The sequence below is a fragment of the Otolemur garnettii genome, unplaced genomic scaffold (assembly GCF_000181295.1).
Source record: "Otolemur garnettii isolate 467f Iridium unplaced genomic scaffold, OtoGar3 scaffold00031, whole genome shotgun sequence".
NCBI classification, from domain to species: Eukaryota; Metazoa; Chordata; class Mammalia; order Primates; family Galagidae; genus Otolemur; species Otolemur garnettii.
The window spans coordinates 16,924,804-16,946,397 of NW_003852426.1; the positions used below are offsets into that span (position 1 = coordinate 16,924,804).

A 21,594-nucleotide genomic window follows, 5' to 3' on the forward strand; every position below is an offset into this window, starting at 1 on the left:
GCCAGGATTTCAGAAAGGGTTCAAAAGTTTATAATTTTTAGAGCTACAAAGGTATTATCTTCACCTGAACAGGAATGCCAATGTGCCTTCTGGAGCTCACTGGCTTAATATAACTATAAATATTGGGCCCTATTCTCCCCTTCCTCAGTATGAGGCCATAACTAAGGACATAGTCTGGCAAATTATAGCCAACAAGCAGCTCACATGCCTGATTTTGTAAATAAATTTTTACTAGAAAACAGTAACACTCACTTGTTTACATGTGGCTATGACAGTGGTTCTCAACCTGTGGGTCGCGACCCACAGGAACCGTATTAAAGAGTTGTGGCATTAGGAAGGTTGAGAACCACTGGTCTATAGCTATTTTCACACTATAATAACAGAGTTAGGTAGTGGCCACAGAGACTGTTATGTTCCATAAGCCTAAAATACTTTCTATTTGACTTTATACCAAAAGTTTGTCCCTGTCTAACAGGTACCAAGGGGACAAGCTACTAGTTTGTTCCTCATTGTACCTCCTATGCTCAGAAGTCCAGATTTTAACTCCAGAGTTTGAATTTTACAACACTATAAAGTCTATGTGATTTTCATCATACATGCTGTTTATCAAGCCAATGATACAATGCCTAGCAGAGTATCTCAATAAGCCACATGAAATATAGCTTGTTTTAAAGGAAAACAGAGACTACTTCTTGGGGAAAGAAATGTCTTTGTTTAGAATAAGCAATAATGGTCTTCAAATTATATTCTAGAGGGCACATGGGAACTGTTAATGTCCTAGCATGGACTAGAGAAACCCTCCCTTCTCCTTCCTCCTCCTCCTCTCCTAGAACAAAAGGCCTACCTGGCCCTGCCCCAACAGTGCCAAAGAACCTAGCCCACCAGAACCTTCCAGGAAGCTGTGGAAACATCTTCCTGCCCCTACACCCACTATAAAAAAAGGCCTCCAACCACCCTTGCTGCAGACATATCTTTACACTGCGTAGGCTGGTCACTGTCCCTTTCAAAAAACCTGGCCTGAACATCTCTGCTCTGGTCTCCTCTCTGGGAGCCGTTGCTTACAACTTTCAAGAACAAATAATGTTATGGAAATTGATTTCCTAATATACAACTTCCATATTTACTATTCTCCAAAACTTCTAAGAAAAGGCTGTGGTCTAGTTCTCTTTTCCTACCTCCCTACTACAATCGCCTTTCCCTCACGCCTCCCAGCCATCCTGATTTTTATTCTAGGGCATTTTCCCTCAGCAGAGGTATAAACATCTCTTGGGTACCAAACAAAAGGGCAATTAGGTAACAACTGGAGCCTGAGGGAAAAGCCCTTGAGAGCAAACTAAAACAGAAATGGGAAAGAAACATTGAAAACATGTATGTCTTATTTCATCTTTTTGAGCCCCTGCAAATCATATACCTGTTTCCAGGTTTGTCCACCTGACTTATCTTAAAATTGGAATTCAAAGATGAGAGCAACATGTATTGACATGTTTATCTGAATTGAAAAAATTAAGACAGATCTTTTCTGTTAGAAGATAATTTGAATTGGTTGATTACTTTGGTAATGAGGACTAGCTTCGGGAATTAGGTTATATGGCAGTCATTTCTTATAACCAAATACACTAAATCTGCAAATTTTGATACTTAAATATTTTAATTTTTTTAATTAGTTAACTTTATTTTATTACTATTATTTTTTTGAAACGGAGTCCTGCTTTGTCACCTCTGGTAGAGTGCTGTAGTGTCATAGCTCACAGCAACCTCAGACTCTTGGGCTCAAGCAATTGTCTTTCCTCAACCTCCCATACTAGTAGCTGGGACTACAGGTGCCCACCACAGTGCTGGGCTATTTTTAGAGCGGGGGTCTCACTATAGCTCAGGCTGGTCTTGAACTCGTGAGCTCAGGCGATCCACCTGCCTTGGCCTCCCAGAGGGCTGGGATTACAGGTGTGAGCCACCATGCCCAGCTGATAACTTAAATATTTTAAATAGATTAAGAACATGTAGACAATATACCAGGAATGGTGGTATCCTTTGCAATTCTTTAAATATAAGATAACAAATATTAGATTATCAACTTAAGAATATGTGAGGGGATACAAAATTCTTTTAGAATGACTTGAGAAAAGAAAGAAAACACCAGGTGGCCTGGTGCAGTGGTTCATACCTGTACTCACAGCATTTTGGGAGCTCAAGGTAGGAGGATCGCTTGGATCTGGGCATTCAAGACCAGTCTAAGCAATATAGCAAGATGCTGTCTCTACAAAAATATAAAAAATTTAGCCAGGTGTGGTTGCACACACTGGGGGTGCCAGCTACCAGGGAGGCTGAGGTAAGAAGGATGGCTTGAGCCCAGGAGTCTGAAGTTGCTGTCATTTCTGATGATGCCACTGTCCCCCTGTGAGACAGAGACTCCCTCTCCTTTTAAAAACAAAAAAGAATGGAAAAAAAAAAGAAAGAAAGAAAACTACTGCCTAATGGCATATAGAGGAAGAGGAACCCCTGTGGTAGAAACCCCAAATGTCCATGGCAAGACAAAGGGAGAGACAGTGGCTCTGCACAGACAGTGAAAGGGAGCTGGGCCCTTCAGAGCAGGTGAGGGAGGGAAGACCAGGCTGCAGATTTCTGAGACGAGAGGACTCACCTACATCGCAAGTGACTCACAACCTAGTAGAAGCTCATGCAGATTTTCTGGTAGACAGGACTTTTGATTTTAAGTTGTTTCTGGCTGCTATGTAATTTTCCCTTTCATTATCCCAAATTTTTAATATTTTAATAAACCAGCTAAAACCTAAATTTAACATTTGGGGAAATAAAGAACTAGGCGATGTCTACCAAGGCAATACAATGCAGAAAAGAGGCAGACTGTGCAGGAGGGAAAAGGGTGTGGAAACTGAGGAATCGGCAAAGGCAGGACCAGGAATCGGGAGAAGGACACACAGATTTCCAGCTCTTGCCGCCCCTCCCATTTCTCTTTCCAAAGATTCTTAGCAATCTGAGATGGAGTTCACGGCAATTTCACTTCTGTTTTGAAAACTGAGGTGGCCTCCATAAGTTGGGGCCCTTGGCAAATGGACATTACAGACAAGTTAGCAGTAACCTGCAATTTGGACTCTCAATCTTACCTTTTAAAATGTTATTTTCACTAAAAATCAATTTAGAACATCAGCATTAGATAAATTCACCAAACAATCCTTCATTTTTTTTTCTGTTTTACTTTACTGATGCTATAGAATACAGGAAAGAATTATTTTTCTACTTGACCAAAGATAAGTGGCAACTAACAGTCAGAGTTTGCGTTTGAAATCAGATCTGAGCGATCCCAAAGTGACCCTGCTATTGTAAGGCAGGTACAATTCTGGCCCTGAAAAAGTTTGGATTCTAATAATGGTGATGTTTCTGACCTTCTTTAGGGAAGAAAAGGTTTTATATTAAGTTTTCTTATTAGACTAACTGAATTATAAAGTGCAAAAGAAAAAGTTATATTATATAATATAGAAACAAAAACTTGTTTTGAGTTGAAAATATTTAAACTTATGACCTGTAAATGTAAGAGATGTAAACTCTACGGGGAAAATACATGTTTTGATAAAATATTTTTAGTTTCTCAAATCCCAGTGTGATGTGGGAAAAATAAAGTCGTATTCTTGGACGAGACAAAGAAAAAGGTGATACATTGAGTTTTCAAACAACATATTTAGGGTAAAAGACCTTTTTATCAGGACTCTTAGAAATAGCTCTGTACCCATACTGTGCATATTTCAATGCACATCTGTGGTTTGTTCCTCCAGCATTCTGACTCTAAAATTAGAAGGCTTCACTTGGAAGGATTCCAAAGTAATTATGAAAAGGGCTATAGCCTAATGGAGCCTGGGACCAGTACAGAAGACAGACCAGGAAAGAAACTACGGGTGATCTGGGTGAAAATTCAGAAACCATCTGTTTAACTCTTGGCATAAAGGCAGTAAAACAAAACCTTAGGATACTTAAAACCAGATAAAAGCAAGAACGATTCTTGTATTCGGAAACAGCAACTGTTTCTAAAATATTACATATGGTTTGTGGATTAAACATTCATAAGAAACGTTACAAGGCAGTAACTACAAGTGCTATTTGTTAATATTTTATTATTTCTGCCATTGACTCATTCAGTATGAATTTGCTACCTATCTGTTCTGTACTAGCTCCACTAGCTCAAGCATAGGTACTGTAAGAGATAGGAAGAAAATAAACACTAATAATTTACTGACCATCTAATATCACAACTATTTTGGACCACTGCCTTTATTCCTCATAGCTACCTGCCAGCTACTGGAGCCTCAGACAGGAGATGAGCTTGCAAGTGTCGGAGCAGCCGTCAAACCTGTCTGTCTACCCTGAAAGCCCTCACCCCTGCTACTATGCCACGCTGCTTCCCCCCCCCCCCAAAAGAAAGGAATGACAAAGACACAGCCACTCCCTCAAAGGAGCTTGGACACAAGGACACAGCTCAGTATCTGGATATAAATATCTATAATACAACTTTCATGGGAGAGGATTCAGGTGTCAGTGGATTTGATCCCTCTGGCCTCGGGCTGAAATTTCAACTAAGCCTGGAAGGATGGAGTCACCCAGGCAGAAAGAAAACTTAAATTCCAAAAGTAATCATAAAAGGAGGATTTCTTGAACCTACAAAAAGGAGCATAAGTCAAACAGAATCACTAAAGGAAGTCCGTCCTCGAGGGCTGGCTCCTCCGGTTCCTTAATATTTCAAGCTCTCTCTTTATACACACACATATCCACACACCTCCATACACTCCGACAGACACATACTTACATGCGTATTTCCATGCAGACAGACATAGCAAATAAAGATACATTAAAAATTGTTTCTATAGTTTAAGTAACATTACATAAAGATTTCCTGAACAACTTTGGGCAAATAACCCATGCTTTGGCAGGAAGCAGGGGAATGAGGCATTTGCTGAGTCGCAGACCTAGTGAGACATCGAGGAGAGGGAATCAGGTGGGGTTGCAAAGTAGGGCTGAACACGGAGGAAGCCCCTGGGCTTTCCCACAGAGGAAAGACAGCTGTCAATACTGCCCAGAGACGCGTGGAAAGATAAGAAAGGCAAATAACACAGCCCTCTGCAAATTTAGAGTACATCCCTCTACAGCCCACCAGCTCCTAGCTTCGGAAAGCCTGGATGTGTTTGCTCAGTTGTGCTTGCTCTTCTGGGTCAGGAGGAGAGCCTTCCTTCAGAAAGGTTACCTGTCATAGTCATAGAACAGCTTGTTTAAAATATGTAAAATTCAAGTGGGGCCAAAGGTCATAGTGCACAGGAAGGAGAATGAACCCGGGATAAAAACACACAGCATTTGGGGAAAAAAACAAAACAAAAACTCTGATCTAATAACCTTTAGCATTGGTTAGTACCAAAATTTAGTCAGGAAGTTTATATTCTGGATTTTATAATCATGATTTATTTGAAAAGTAAAAAAATCAGATAATAGAAAGTTAGTGTGAGGAGAGCAGGCTGGGGTGGGGGGTGGAAGGGAATAAAAAAGAAAGTTAGCGTGTATTTTAGACTCTCATTTCAGAAAACTATGTAATAGCTTTGAAAAATAATAGCTTTTCTACGACTTCTATAAAAATAATAAAGCGATGCTATCAACTGCTGCCAGAGAAGAGGTGCACACACCCACTTCCATTTCTGGTTCATTTACTCACCCAGAGACCGAAAGATAAGCTTCTGGGGGAAAAAAGCACCTTTTGGAGAACAAAGCTAAAGAAAAACAGTAAATAAAAATGTACACTATTTGGGAGGGGAAGGAGAATCTTGTATCTCTCCCTTCATTTCAGGAATTTTTTAAACTTCAATATATGTTCAAGCATTCCACTTTTAAAAATTATATATCTATTTCAGAAATCTCCTCTTACATTTACAGAATGACTTTTCTTTTCAGAAGAAATCTATATTCACTGAGAAAGGCTAGCACATCTCAAATAGAGGGCTCTAAGTAGACAGTACCATTCAAATAGGTTGTGTACTTAAGTGACTCTCTAACAGTTATTTATAGGTAGGAAGAATGGGCTGGTCACAGATTTGTGGGAATTTTTAGTGGGATGAATATTTATGGACCTGTCTCTCCAATAAGGAAAACAACAAACCCATTTTTATAACTATTCTTTCAATTTTGAAGAGAAATATTGTGATACTGCTGTTTCATTGTTGGAAGGGGAAATTAATTTTAAATGTTGGATAAAGACCCTGAACGCCCTCTTCCCTCTCCAAACATTAATTTCCCTTCATGCCTATAACAAGGTTAGAGAATTGAGAAAAAGAGAGTAGCAGTGACAGGAAGAGAAGAAATGATCATATCATTCGTGAGTGCATTGGGTCATAGAACTAAACTGGTTAAACAAGGGACAAATTAGGAGGAACTTAATTTTTCAGTGAAGACACAGGCTTTCCCTAATGTAGCTGGACCTTCCCCAGCTGGCATGAGCTGCATGACCGGATCCCAGTCCTCTCAGTGGGATGCAGAGTCCACCACAACCTAATGTCTTTAAATAGGAAAGTTCAGGTTTAAATGAATTTGTAGAGTAGATGTGAAAGGCATGAAGAAGGTTCACAAGAGTGTATCAAAAAACGAGGGGATTCTTTGCTTTTCAAAAGGGACAAAGCAATGGAAAGGTCTCTAAGAGGGAGTCCTGAGGAATAGAACCAGGCTTTGCTTGGGGGACAAGAGTTGAGCTTTTTCTAGAAATCCAGGCTACCACTAAAGACAGTCTTCCAGCCTCCTAGTCCTTCCTCTCCTCCTCTTTTCTCTTCACCACTTCCTTTTGTCTTTCTCTTGTCTTTCCTCCTGTTGACATTTTTCTGCATATAGTGGGGGGGTGTGTGTGACAAGATTTATGTCATTTGAAGATAGAGAATAGGAATTTATTGAACACCTAAAATAACTGAGGAGTAAATGAGATCTTCCTAACACCAGAAAGAAAAAAAAAATAGATTAATTAAAAAGAGTGGAGTGATCCTTGGAGATTAGTTATGTCTTGTTGCCTCATCCAGACAGCCCAAAGAAATGAATATGAGGAAAGGTCCACTCAGGGTAACTCCAGAGGTGAGGACATATATGTAAAAGATGAGATATTTCAGGCAGCACCTGCGCCAGCTCCATATACCAATGGTGGAGGGTTCGAACCCAGCCTGGCCAAACTGCAAAACCAAAAAATAGCTGGGCATTGTGGAGGGCGCCTGTAGTCCCAGCTCCTCGGGAGGCTGAGGCAAGAGAATCGCCTAAGCCCAGGAATTGGAGGTTGCTGTGAGCTGTGACGCCACAGCACTCTATCGAGGTCAAGAAAATGAGACTCTGCCTCAAAAAAAAAAAAAAGGATGAGATATTTCTAGCCTTCCTGAAACACAGGCTTCTGCTATCATTGCAAGCAGATTGGAAGCTGACTGTGCTGGCAGACCCTTTAAAAATTCAAGGCTGAGTGCAGTGGCTTGAAGCTGGGAGTTCAAGGCCAGCCTGAGCAACATAATGAGACTCTGTCTCTACAAAAAATAAGAAAAATTAGCTGGGTATAATGGCATGCACCTGTAGTCTCAGCCACTCAAGAAGCTGGGGTAGGAGGATCCCTTGAGCCCAGGAGTTTGGGGCTGCAGTGAGCTATGACTGTATCACTACACTTCAGCCTAGATGATGGAGTGTGAGCATGTCTCAGAAAGAAAAGTAAAAATCAATCAATATGAAAATCAACATTCTTCCAAATGTTTAGCAGAGAAAAGATGTTATACTATTTGGGTTTTCTTTCTTACAAAACATTGACCACTTTTCTTATTGTACGTGCACATTATGTTCTGTAAGATACACTGTCTAGACAAATTATAGACCATTTAAGGAAGAGAGGGTGAGAGCCGATGAAAGAAGATGAGGTAGGTGGTGGCTATGAACTTAGCTGTCTCTCAGTTCACTGCCGTTCCCTATAAATTCTTTATAGGTGGAGCCTCTCCAGTCACTGCAGGTTTCTGGAGTATTAGTTCAATGTAAATGTAGATAGTCTGGAAACTTCTGCCTCAAGATAATGAAACAGAGTAGAAAAATAGCTATCTTTCCTATAATTTTTTTTAGTTTTTTTTTTTAGTTTTGACAGAAAAGATTATGAATTTGATTTTTATTGAAAAAAATGTAAACAAATAAAGATCATGTGGGCCAATTATGTTTCATGCACCAATTGTGTAGTCTTTTATTATAAGGGTCTTATAATGACCTTTAATATCTTTTAAAGTTTAGCTTTTATTATGGCAAATATCTAATTACTAATCTATTACTAATCTGTATTTCTAATAATTTTTACTTATAGTCACAACTGTTCTTTTATACAAAGTTTTTAAGTCATTTAGGTAATGTCCCTCCCCAACAAAAAGCCCCATTAGAATTCTCATTATAATTATATAAATGATTGTAATTTGAAAAGGGTTGGCATTTTAATGATATAAAATCCTCCGATCCAGAAATGAGGCATGCTTTTGTATTTATTTAGGTCATTTTTTAAAAATATATATTTTTATAAAATACTATAGTTTTCTCCATGTGTGCCCTGCCCCTGCCTGTTTTCTTTATGCCAGAGAAATGTCAGTTAAATGAACAGGAAGGAGAGATGTAAAATGGGAAGGAAGGCTTGGAAAGCAGCTTACAGGATTTGTGGTGAATAGAGACTGGGAAAAGCAAAGCATGAGCTTAGAGTCTGTCAGTGAACTGCGGGCACACGGACAGTGGGAGTGTAGGGATCGTAGCAAGAGCCTGTCAGGACACGCCTCCTTCCACGCTGCCCCTCTCACCACCAGCTTCTTCCACGCACCTCGTTCACGTCTGGACTTCCAGCTCTAGTCCTGACATTGTAGGAGTACATATAGGTTTGTGGCATCTGAAAGATATAGGATAAGCTTTTTCTGTCCAAGACACATATTCCTATTGAAAATAATAAGCATGAACTTCGTGGAAGAAGACCCTGCTCAGAGGTTACAGTTCAAGATTCCTAACCGCGGACCAAACATGAAAGAGGGAGTGATAACAATGGATTGAAAAAGATAATGAAGGACCCCAATGCTGCGTAGAACAGGTTATTACAATCTGATGAAAGATAAGGAGAATTGAAAGACTGATTCGCCCCACTCTTTCTTCCATCGATACCTGTGTGCACACACAGAAATATCCCCAATCCCCTTCTACTTCAAAAGAAGTTCAATGCCACTGTACCAAGCCAACCATATAAGATTCCCTCTGAAGAAAGTACTATCTTGTATTATCTTCAGAAGTATTCTTCTCCCATATTAAAAAAGACATAATCAGTTTCTCTTATCTACTAGAAGACAAAATGGAACCCGTTTCAAAATTCTGACATGTTTTCAACAAATAAAGAACACAGGCCAATCCGTAATAAATAAAAGGAAACGAATCTTGCCTGAAGAGGACAACAGTGGGTAGATAATATGATGTACAATACATTTGGATCTAGAAATACTCCTTATGTGTAAAGTTGGTGCAGTGATTCACTGATTCTAAATTTTTGTTTTGTGTTTTCTGGAGGGATGTCAACCCAACTTTAAGACTTGTTCACCTTAGCAGAAAAAACATTATCTGAAGCCTGAATTATTCTCCTACAGAATTCTCTGAAAAGGAGAACTGTGTCTAAATGAAAAATGTAGAGAATAAGTAACGCTGATCAGCAGTGCTGCACTGAAAGATCGTGAAAGACTTAATAGAATGAGACGCTCCAGACAATGACCTATCTCCAAGCTTGTAAATCTGAACAGGGATATCAAATAATCTACAGCTATCAGAAGTATCTCTTTTCAGCTGTGGGAGCTAGGCAGTAAAAAAGGAGAGATGACTTTACACAAAATCTCTTGAGCTGAGGTATCGCAAGACAGACTTCAGGGATTAAAGGCAGAAAATGGTGGAAGAAACTCAGCCACCAGGGAAATCCCTCCTGGGCAGGATATCAGACAAGCAAGTCTTACCCTGGACTTCATGGCTGCATTAGTGGACTGGAAAGTCATAAGTTGCGAGTTCTAAAATGACACCACTCTGCTCTTTAAGGCCAAGAGCAAAAGAAGATTACCAAAATTATATATTTGGGGAGAAAAAAAGAGTTTCAGATGAAACTGCACTTATAAATACTTTCTTAGGTCACCTACATTGGGACTTCAAGGTTGATGAACAGTAAGTAGTTTGTGAGAAGCTCCTTCATGTGTTTCCTGGGTCCATTCTAGGATTTTAAAAGCGAGGTTAACAAAGGAAAATGAGGCTATGGGAGAAATCTCCTTTATGACATGCTGTAACCTCCAAAATCTCCAGTAGATTCATATTGCCAGGCTACCAATGAGAGTGGAGAGAAGTTTTTGTTGTTGTTTGTTTGTTTTTTTTTTTTAATAAAATAACTTCCCTCTGTTCCTAAGTCCAGTGGAGTGTTCTTGGCTTTGCTACCTGATCTCTTTCTTCATTATTTTGGGCAACGTACTGCACAAAGGGCCAAGAATCTATCACGGATACAACTTTGGCTATCAACCATTTTCCTTGGCAGGCTGGAGAGGGGTAAGAAGAGTGAGCTTCTTAAGTTAGTTGAAGGGACTTAGGTCTGTAACATGCCATGATGGAGCCCTCCAAGAATGTTGATATTGGTTGGCAAGGTGGTATTGAGACACACCCAAGTGGGAGGAAACTGAATACAAGTTATATCTAATATGGGTAAGCGACAACAATATATAAGGTTTCAAGAAGATAGGAAAATTTTAAGTGCCATAAAACTAATGAACTAATTAAAATAAAGCAGATAAGGCGTTTACCCAGAACATCACTATAGGATCTCATCCTCATTTATCACTTTGTTAGCTTTTATACTTAATTATAATTATGAACAGATTCAGAATCTTTCTTCACCAGTGTATAGGGTGTAGCCATCTGACTCATCATCACCATGTAAAAAATGCTGGCCATCTTACAGTGTCAGTATGTCCCCAGTAGGGATTGCTGCTAAATTAAAACACAGTGGTATCAAAAGAAATTACTGAGTGGCTCTGAGTAAGGTTTCTCTTTTATACAAAGTCACACAATCGGTGACAGAATTGAATATGATGAATCCTATTCCTGACTCTCTAAACCACTGAGAAGTCTGCATATACGTTTTATGATGCACAAATCACAACATTTATATAAGATAGAGATCATTTCTGTGTGGGTATACTTCTATTAGTCAATCCTGTTCCTTGTAAATTAACAGAAAAAAATGTTTGTTAATTTCTTCCTTAAAGAAATGCAAAGTAAAACTAACTAGCAAAAAAAGTGTGCTTGTGAATGCTACCCTGTGTTAACGGGAACAGGTGGAAAAGGCCAAATGCAGCCAGTGGAAAAAAATTCAAGTTCATTTTTATTGACTTGCTTTTTGCTTATTTTTAAGATGGAACAGGCCCCTGCTGATGGGTAGATGCTCAGGGTGGAGCTCTGAGTTAGAAATGTAAATTGCATTATAAAACAGTCTATATGGGACCTAAATGTTAACACTTCAGATTGCTCTCGGTCAGCTGTCCATAAATGTAAGTATTTATGCTATTGATTAATCTTTCATGATCCAGTATCACTCTGGTAGTTATTCTGAAAACAAAAGCACGATAAAGCTAAGAAACAAAATACATCTAAGTATGTACTCCTATGTTTTAAGTAAAATAAAAAAGTAAACCATATGGTAGGTTAATGAAATGCAAATGTAAGTATTTAAGTAAATAAAATTATATATGCCCTAAAATGGAGTTTAACATTAAAGTAAAAAATTTTGTTCTTCCCCTCCGTGTATGCAATAACGTTCACAATATTGAGAAGAATAGATAAAAAAAAAAAACCTGTAGGAGTAGGATGAGAGTTAGGAAAAAACATTTCTTTCTTTATTAAAACATACAAACAAAATTTGATTTAACTATGAGTGTGGGAATTTTTAAATAAACAACATAAAAAGGATGACCATTTGTTTTTGGCCAGCACACAGGTGTTCCAGTTAACTTCTGCACTGTTTTTTTAAAAACTGTCAATCGTTCATACGAGTTAAAGTATCACAAGAAATATAGGGGAATACAACTGTACTTCGTTTGCTTTCGTGGAGTCTGCAAGCAAAGGTCACCTCACCTGAGAACAGCCGAGGAGCGTGTGTGTGTGTGTGTATACACACACACAGACATATACACTTACAAAAGGATACATTGTTACATATAAAATGTATATTTATAAAAATACGCGTATATGATAATATAACAAACACATTTCTTATGCTCACAAACATATTAAAATATGCATTACATTATTTACACAGACACATTGATATATGTCAGTTTTTGGCTGCGTGATATCTGAACCCTGGCTTCCACAAAAGCTTGCCCATCATCACGGAGCAGAAAAACGTCAGCCTGTTGTTTTCCTTGCCTCCCTTGAAGCTAAGACATTACCATGAAAATCTGACTTTACCAATCAGATCTACCAACCCTCAGACTTTGAATCAAGAGTTAAGAGAAATAAAGAAATGGAGACTGAAAAACCTTCTTTGGCAGCGACTATAGTTTTTGCAGGATGAAGTTTCCAGGGACACAGTGTCATTCAGCAACCTATGCCAGGGGCCACAATGTGCTTGGCATGAGTGGCAGGGTTGTGCTGGCCAGACCAGGTCTGCAGCCGGATTTGGAGAGTGAGTCCTGCCAACCCTTGTTTTCCAACTCTCCTAGAAGTTCTGTGAACTGCCTCATAAACATTTAATACATTATTTGATGCATATATATATATATCTTTCACTAAATTACCTAGTGTTAGGTTCTGCTGTTTGTCTCTTACAAATATTGCTAATAAAATATAGAAAAAATAATCTGATCAACATGAAGAAAAAAGTATAAGTGACAAAGTGTACATATTAGGAAAAATAAATGGAGCCAAAGGAAAGATGGGTCATATTCTCCAGTGGAGGTGTGAGGGGCTCAGATGAGGAAGGGAAGACACCTCTACCCAGATTTTCTACCGTAATCAATGTGCACTGGGCTTTTCACACCGGAAACATCTGCAGAAGTGAAGGTAGGAGCAAGGGGAAGGCTGAAAGCCAGGAACCTAGCAGGAAAGCCAGAAAACCAGGAAGGAGCAGGCACTAGCTCCATAAGAGGAGAAAGGGGGGAGCAAGATGGTGCCACACATACCTAGGGGGATCATCCTTCTGCATGAACACAAAACTCAACAACTACTCACACTAGAAGCACCTTCAGAAGAACCGGAAATCAGGTGAGTGATTGTACTCCCTGGGTTCAAGGAAAGAGGCACCTAAGTGGGCAGAAAACACGATCTTGCGCTGCCTACACTATCCCTCTCCATCTGTGGGAGTGCTGCCCTAACAGGCCTAGAGGAAAGAGAATCTGTGCACTGGGGGAGGGAAAGTGAAGAGGTTATGGGACTGTGTATTGAAACCCAGGGCCACCCTGAAACAGGGGAACACAGGGCAGAATTCTACCAGTGCCCATGAAGGGAGTATTTAGACCAGCCTGGCCGAGGGAACGCCTCTGCCTCCAAACCTGAGTTCCAGCTAGCTCTGCTACCAGGTGACAAAAACCAGCCTGGAGCCTGGAATAAATTCATAAGGCAGTTGAGCCACAAAGACTGGAGTCCTTGGGCAATTCCTACAGCTATGCCGCCTTGGAGCCAGCAGACTTGGGGTGCAGGTGACACAATGAGACACCAGCCACAGTGGCAAATCCAGTGCCTTTGGCATCCCTCCCCCAACTATAGGCAGTGTGGCTCAGGGAGAGTCTTCTTCCACATGGGGAAAAGAAAGAGAAAAGTTCTGAGGACTTTGTTTTACAATCTGGGTACCTGCTCAGCCCCCAGTAAAATAAAGTACCAAGCAGACTCCTGAAGTCCAGGCATTAGCTCCTGGATGGCATTTCTGGACCCTCCCTAGGCCAAAAAGAAACATGCTGCCCTGAAAGGAAGGACTCGGTTCTGGCAGAATTCACCATCTGCTGACTAAAGAGACCTCGAGCTTTGAATAAACATCAGAGGTAGCCAAGCAACAGTCATTACAGGCTTTGGGAGACACTGGGCTGGCTTCAGGTGTGAGCTGGCACTGGTGGTCATGAGGGAGGGTGTACCCACATCACTCCTTCCCCAACTCCAACAGGCCAGCTTAGAGAGGGAGAGAAGAGAGTGAGTAATTCAAGGAATTCTCCTATATCTTTACTTCAACCAACATGGAATGACAGGTGTCTGTAAGAGTCACAGCATTATTGGGGTTAGAGCCCCTCCAGGGCTAATATGGCGGTAGTGACCAAAGACATAGATAACAAAAATAACAGCACTGAATTCTTTTTGAATAGCTTTTTCAAGAAGACAAGTACAAACAAACCCAGACTGCAAAGAATAAAATAAATACCTAACTCTTCAATGCCCAGACACTGATGAATATACGTATGCATCAGAAACATCCAGGAAAACAGGACCTCACCAAATGAACTAAATAAGATCCCAGTCACCAATCCCAGAATGAAAAAGATAGGTGATCTTTCAGACAAAAAAATTCAAAAGAGGGGTGGCGCCTGTGGCTCAAAAGGGTAGGGCACCGGTCCCATATGCCAGAGGTGGTGGGTTCAAACCCAGCCTCGGCTGAACACCGCAAATAAATAAATAAAATATTAAAAAAAAATTCAAAAGAGCTCTCCCAAAGAAACTTAATGAACTTCAAGACAACACAGAGAAGGCATTCAGAAGCCTAACAGAGAAGGCATTCAGAAGCCTATCAGAGAAATTTAACAAAAAAACACTGATATGTAAAAAAAATGTAGAAATTCTACAGCTTAATTCTTTCTTGACAGACTGAGAAATGTACAAGAGACTTTCAACAGCAAGACTGACTAAGCAGAAGAATCACTGAGCTTAATGGACAGGCTATTCGAAAATAGAGTCAGAAGAGAAAAAAAGAAAAAGAATGAAGCATATCTGCGAGGCCTAGGAAATAGCCTGAAAAGGAAAAATCTAAGAGTTATTAGCCTTAAAGAAGAGATAGAGAGATTGGGGAAGAAATTTATTCAAAGAAATAACAAAAGACAACTTTCCAAATCTAGAGAGTATTATCAATATTCAGGTTGGAGAAGGTCACAGAACACCAGGCAGGTTTAACCCAAACGAGACGACTTCAAGGCATTTAATAATCAAGCTCCCAAAAATCATGGATAAAGACAAGGTCTTAAGAGAAACAAGAAGAAAGAAAAAAGAGGAAGCAGCATAGGAAGGTTCTCTCGTAACATTTGGCAGCACCCTTTTCAGTCAACACCTTGTAGGCCAGGAGAGAGTGGCCTATATTTGAAGTCCTGAAGGAAAAAACCCCTTAACCCTATAATAGTGTATCCTGCAAAAAATATCCTTCAGACATGAAGGAAAAATACTTTCCCAGACAATCAAAAGCTGAGGGATTGCATGAACACCAGATCTGTCCTCCAAGAAATGCTAAAAGTAATTCTTCTATCTCAAAAAAAGGATGTTAATGAACAGTGAGAAATTATCTGAAGGTATACAACTCACAGTAACTGTACGTCCACAAATACAGAATACTCTATCGCTGTCATTATAGTGTGTAAAGCATCTATATCTTGGTTAGAAATACGAGAAAGTAAACTGTTAAAAATAACTACTACACCTTTCTGAGAGAGCATATAAATAAAAGGATGTGGATAGAAACAGCAAAAGGTCTAGGAAGCAGAGGGAGGTTGGAGTTAAAGGGTAGAATCTCTTTTGGAGTTCTCTTTGTTTATTTGTAAAAAGAGTTTCCATATGTTTAATCAACATGGTTAGAAAATGTTTTTTTGTAAGCCCTGTGGTAACCTCAAAAAAACCTGAAAAACCTACTGTATGACCCCCTGCTGGCTAGAAATCCAAAGGAGAGGAAACCAGTATATCAAAATGATACCTGCATTCCCACGAAAACCAGTAGTCTTGAACCACAGTCAAAATCAGCAACACAGTAGTTAGTAGGTAGGGCACAAAAGGGTTGGAACTTTTTCAAAACATCATTCCTAGAAAATTCTCATTATCTAACAAGCTTAACTGTTCCCTGGAAGACCATATTTGCAAAACTGTCTATCTGACTGGAGTCGGAGCTCACTCAGTGTGAAAATCCTTTTCCCCAGGGGTGTTGTTGAAAACCTATAAAGACAACTATTTAACTTTGCAGCTATCTGAGGCAGTAGGTTGTTGTTGGTCAAATAGCCAAATGAGAAAGATTAAAATGAAAGGCTGTTGGCGTCGTCAAACTATGGCCCACGGGCCACATGCAGCCCACCTAGGACATTCATCCAGCCCACAGCTAACTCGTCCTGGGACCCCCAGTCTGGCCCTCCAACAGTCTGAGGGACAGTGAACTGGCCCCCTGTTTGAAAAGTTTGAGAATGAGATGTTCACAGTGGGTTTGAAAAGGTCCAGTGTATTCTTAGGAGTATAGAAGGCTATATATTGTCCAAGGCTGTACTCATACTCAAGAAAAATATAATAAAGCCCTAAACTGTTACCTATTAGTCAACCTTGATGCTCTGCACAAGTAGGAAATGAAAGTTAAGGCAGAGTAGTCAACCACCTGATTGAGTGTTAAAGGTACATCCCCCCCCCCACACACACACAGGGCCCCTTGGTAAAGGAAAGACTTATAAATTCTTGGTGGAAAGAAATCTCTGTGCATTTATTAGCTGACCATTAAACTGAGCATAGACGTCCGTGCCCATCCATGATAAAGAGTACAAATATTACAGAATTAGTTAAGGAAAGTTACTAAACAATCAAATGATAAAAAGTACAGCAACAACAAACCCTGAGGAGGGGGAAGAACCTAATTTTAAGAGTTCCCATACTATATTTTTCTAAATGTACAGTTTTCTACAAAAAATTACAAGACATGTTATAAGAAACATGAAATAAGATGTTAAATAAGAAACCACATTGAAAGCACCTCACTTTCACACCATTATAAAGTTAGAAAATCACAACTCAAAACCATTGTTAACTTAGGGACCATCTATATTGACCTTTCACAAGGAAAAAAAGAAATCAATAGAAACTGTTTCTGAAGAAACCCAGATGCTGGACTTAACTAACAAAGACTTTAAATCAGATATTTTTAATATGTTCGAAGAACTATGGAAAGCATGTCTAAACAGCTAAATATAGACTACCAATAGAGAGAAAGAAATTGTAAATAAAGATTAGAACAAAAATAAAGAATAAAAAAATCAGTAGAAAAAATAAATCAAGCAAAATCAACAACAGATACCAAGAAGTAGTTCTTTGAAAATAAAATTCAAAAATATTTAGCTATAATGACAAAGAAAAATGGAAGAGGACTCAAATTAGGAAAATCAGGAAATGAAATATATGCTTTCCTAGTGACCTTCTAGATATAAAAAGGATTGTGGGAAATACTAACAAATTAGATAACCCAGATGAAATAGACTAATTCCTAAAAAAGGACTATATTGAGAGAGGATACCCAGGAAGGGTGAGGTCTAGGAGAACAGAGGTCTTCTCAAAGAGACCCTAAGAATGCACCTGTGAGGTGCATAAAGACAGTTTTGCTATGGTCTTCCAGGGAAGAATTAAGCTTGTCACATAATGAGAATTTTCTAGGAAGTGAATTTCCTGTGGTGACTCAGCTCTTAGGAATTTGTAAAAAGTTAATTTCCTGGGACTTGGAGGCTGAAGCTTGCTTCTACTTCAGTGAAAGCCCACGATTCTGGAACCAGCTTCTCCAGCTTGATTGAAACTGATCAATGAGAAAGTCACCGGTGGCCCAGAACTTTTTGACTGGGGATAGAAAGGAGAATAAGGAGGGAATACAGCCATTTTGAAATCTTCTATGCCGTCTGCTACGCTGTCTGAAAGAACCCTTCCTCTTCTAAACACGGTGTTTGGGTGCTTTCTCTCCATTGGGCCTCCTTTTCCTGTGACAATATGACTAAAAGACAAACAAAACTGACTCAAGAAGAAATTGATAATCTGAATAGACCTGTAACAAACCAAAAAAATGAATGAATAAAGAAACTTCTCAAAAAGAAATTCTCTTGACCAGATCACTTCACCATGACTTCAACAATTAGACATGGTAGACTTCAACAGTTCTACCATGTTTAAAGAAATAACATCAATCCTTCAACACATTTTTCCAAAAAACAGGAGAAAATACTTCCAAACTTGCTCTTTAAAGCCAGAATTATCTTGATCCCCAAACCAGGCAAAGACGCAAGAAGAAAACTGTAGGCCAATATTCCTTATTAGGATAGGTGCAAAATTCCTCAACAAAATACTAGCAAACTGAACTGAGCAAGGTACAGGGAGGATTATACACCATGAGTAGGTAGGATTTATCCCAGAAGAGCAAGAACAGTACAACATCTGAAAATCAATTCATGTAAAACATCATATTATGTTATAAAATAAAACATTATGGTTAGTGAAAAAAGAACAAAACAAAAGACCACATACTGCATGATTCCATTTATGTGAAAAGACTAGAAAAGGCCAATGTGCAAAAACAGTGAGTAGAATCGTGGTGGCCAGAGGCCGAGAGTAGAGGGAAATGGACCGTGACTCCTGATGGGAATGGGATTTCCTTCTGGGGTGATGAAAGTGTTCCGGAACTAGTAGTGTTGATGGTTGCACAATCTTACAAATATACTAAAAAGTACCACATTTTATACTTCAAAGAGGTGAATTTTATTATATGTAAGTTATGTAGAATGCAAAAATTAAAAAAAAGAAGGATGCATGTTACATACACACAAATTTAGGGTTCGAGCTGGCAGGCTGAAAACAAACTTCCACCCTCCTTCTGTCTCAATGTCCCATTATAACAAAATGAGCAATTTTAAAGGATAAAAGCATAGCAGGGCTAGAAAATAAGAAAGGGAAGAAGCCGACAACAAAGACTGAGGAAATACTAGAAGACAGAAGGTAGACAGGATCAGTTAGAGGAAGGAGATTACTGAAAACCAAGTTAGCATCTTCGCAAGGAAGCCCTTAAAGAAGTTCCAACTTCAGTGGAAACTGACAGACAAGAGCGGGGGAGGGGCAGCTATGAAAGCAGCTAAAGAACTAATTACTTTCAGAAAAGTGGTACCAAGTCCCACCTTTTCCTTACCCAAAGATTCAGTAGTCGTTTTCACCCTGAGACTTGTCTTGTAAGAAAATTGGGCAAAGTATTTGGGATGAACCCTAGGAGTGTTGAGGCCTGAGAGTTATATTTTTGGAATTTCCCAGAGGCCCCAAGAAAAAAAATGGTGACCTTGCAATCGATAAGAGCACAGCAGGGAAAACTGTGGTAGGGAGTTAGATTACTATTCCATACGTGTTTAATTTGAGTGGATAAAGGAATGCCCAAATGTTTGGCTAAACATTATTTCTGAGTGTGTTTGTGAAGGTAACTCCAGGTGAGATTAGCATTTCTACCAGTAGCCTGAGGAAGGAACTGCACTCCATCAGGGGAGGGAATATTTACTCAGCATTCTCCAGAGAAACAAAGCTCAAGGAATGAATTGGATGACACCCACGACGGTAGTTAATTTTGTGTCAGTTTGACTGGCTGTGGGTTACCCAGCCAGTCTCTGCAAGGGTGTTTCCGGATAAGAGACTAGGATTTGAATGGGTGGACTCAGTAGATTGCCCTTTACAATGTAAGTAGGAATCATCCAATCCAGGGGTCCTCAAACTTTTTAAACAGGGCACCAGTTCACTGTCCCTAAGACCGTTGGAGGGCCAGCCCCGGGATGAGTTGGCTGCTAAGCAGGACAGGCAGCAGAGGCAAAAACACCCAGCGGGCCGGATAAATGTTCTAGGCAGGATGCATGAGGCCTGTGGGCTGTAGTTTGAGGATGCTTCTAATCCATCCAGGGCCTGCAGAGATAGCAAACTGTGGGACTTCCCAGCCTCCAAAATCACACCAGCTAATTCCTTATAACTAGTGCCTTTCTAGCTCTCACTCTCACCTTTTTTTACACCCTATTCATTCTATTTCTCTGGAGAACCCCAACTAACACAAGGCATGTTAATGTTCTTTCTTTGACAGGATCCTTTGTAAGGACGCATGGATAACTTTAAAGACAGATCGGTGGTCTGCTCGCACAACATCTAAATTTCTAAGCTGCTACTACATCTTATGCATGGATTGATCTAAACAGTTTCTGTATAAGCCTGGTAAAAAGTGTTTGATGTTTTTTATAAATGGTTTTCAATTCTGCAATGAAATCTTATTGACTGAAAACATCCATGTAATATAGCTATTCTGCTGGTACTATTTGACAGAGTGTGTTTCTATCAGAAGAGAACAATGGGTTTTGAAAACAAACAAGAATATAGAAAAAGAGATAAGGCTTTGTCTTTCTACACCACACGGGTGTTCAAGAGCTCCAGATTTAAGCATTGTGGAAATTTAGATTAATGCTACACTTGTGCTGTGGCCTTTTCATTAGATAGGAATCTCACATGAGGCCTACCATCCCCATATCCACCCTTTTATTTTCTAAAGACCATGAATTTGGAATACCCTCAAATAAAAAGACTCTAGAAAGGAAACAGTGAAAGAGAGTAAGTTTCAGTAAAGGACACATTCCCTTTACCTATTTGTGCACATGTGGGCATGTGCATTTCCATTTTCTCCTGGTAAGCGCCATAAAGAGGAGTGGCCTTTTATCATTCACCAGTGTATTTCTAGAATCTAACCTGTTAGCACTGTGGACACTTAAAGATTCTAACACTCACCATTTCTCTGGTCCGGCATCTGCTGATTCACAGCCAAGGCTCTAGATATTTATGTCGGTAAAGCTAATTTTCTTTTTGGTTTAACTCAGTAAGAACCAATTCAAAATAAAGAAGAAACACCAAGTAAAACATTTTCAGCAACTGAGGAATAGCAGGACAACCGTCACCTGGCATCTTATTTAACCTTTGGCCCTCGTATCATATTGTTTCCTTTCAAGAAAACCAAATCATTTGTTTTTAGATTAGAATATACAATTTGACATATTAAGGTTTTTCAAAATCTATTTCCCAAACAGGTCAACTTATGCTTATCAAACAAGTAGTTGAGCTCTTTCTATTTGAACTTACTTCTGCTTTTTTTTTTTTTTTTTTGCAGTTTTTGGCCAGAGCTGGTTTTGAACCCACCACCTACGGCCTATGGGGTCAGAGCCCTACTCCTTTGAGCCACAGGACCTGCCCCAAAATGTACACTCTTTATACTTGAATTTTTTTTTTAAATCTTCATCTGTAGAAAAGAAACACTGCCTACTACAAACGTCATTCTTGCTTTCTCATCAAATGAGGAAAAATTCTAGGATTTTAAACCTAGACAGGAATTCTAACAATCTTAGCCCAAGGTCTTTAGTCCCCAAGCCCAATGTAGTTCTGTCTGTCCACTTTCTCACTCCGCTAAATGCTGAAAAGCAATATAAACCTCAGGGAAGCCAGGTCAGCATTTCATTTCTATATAGTTGCATGTTAAAAATTGAGTAATTCTAAAAGTAGATATTATATGTGGGGAAAGAATGATGAGTTCAC

General features: G+C 39.4%; 1 protein-coding gene across 2 annotated transcripts in view; it reads right to left on the reverse strand.

Moving 5' to 3' along the window:
• Positions 1 to 21,594, reverse strand: part of LOC100964357 (24-hydroxycholesterol 7-alpha-hydroxylase) — an 83,950-nt gene that overhangs the window by 44,056 nt on the left and 18,300 nt on the right. The window lies entirely within an intron of this gene.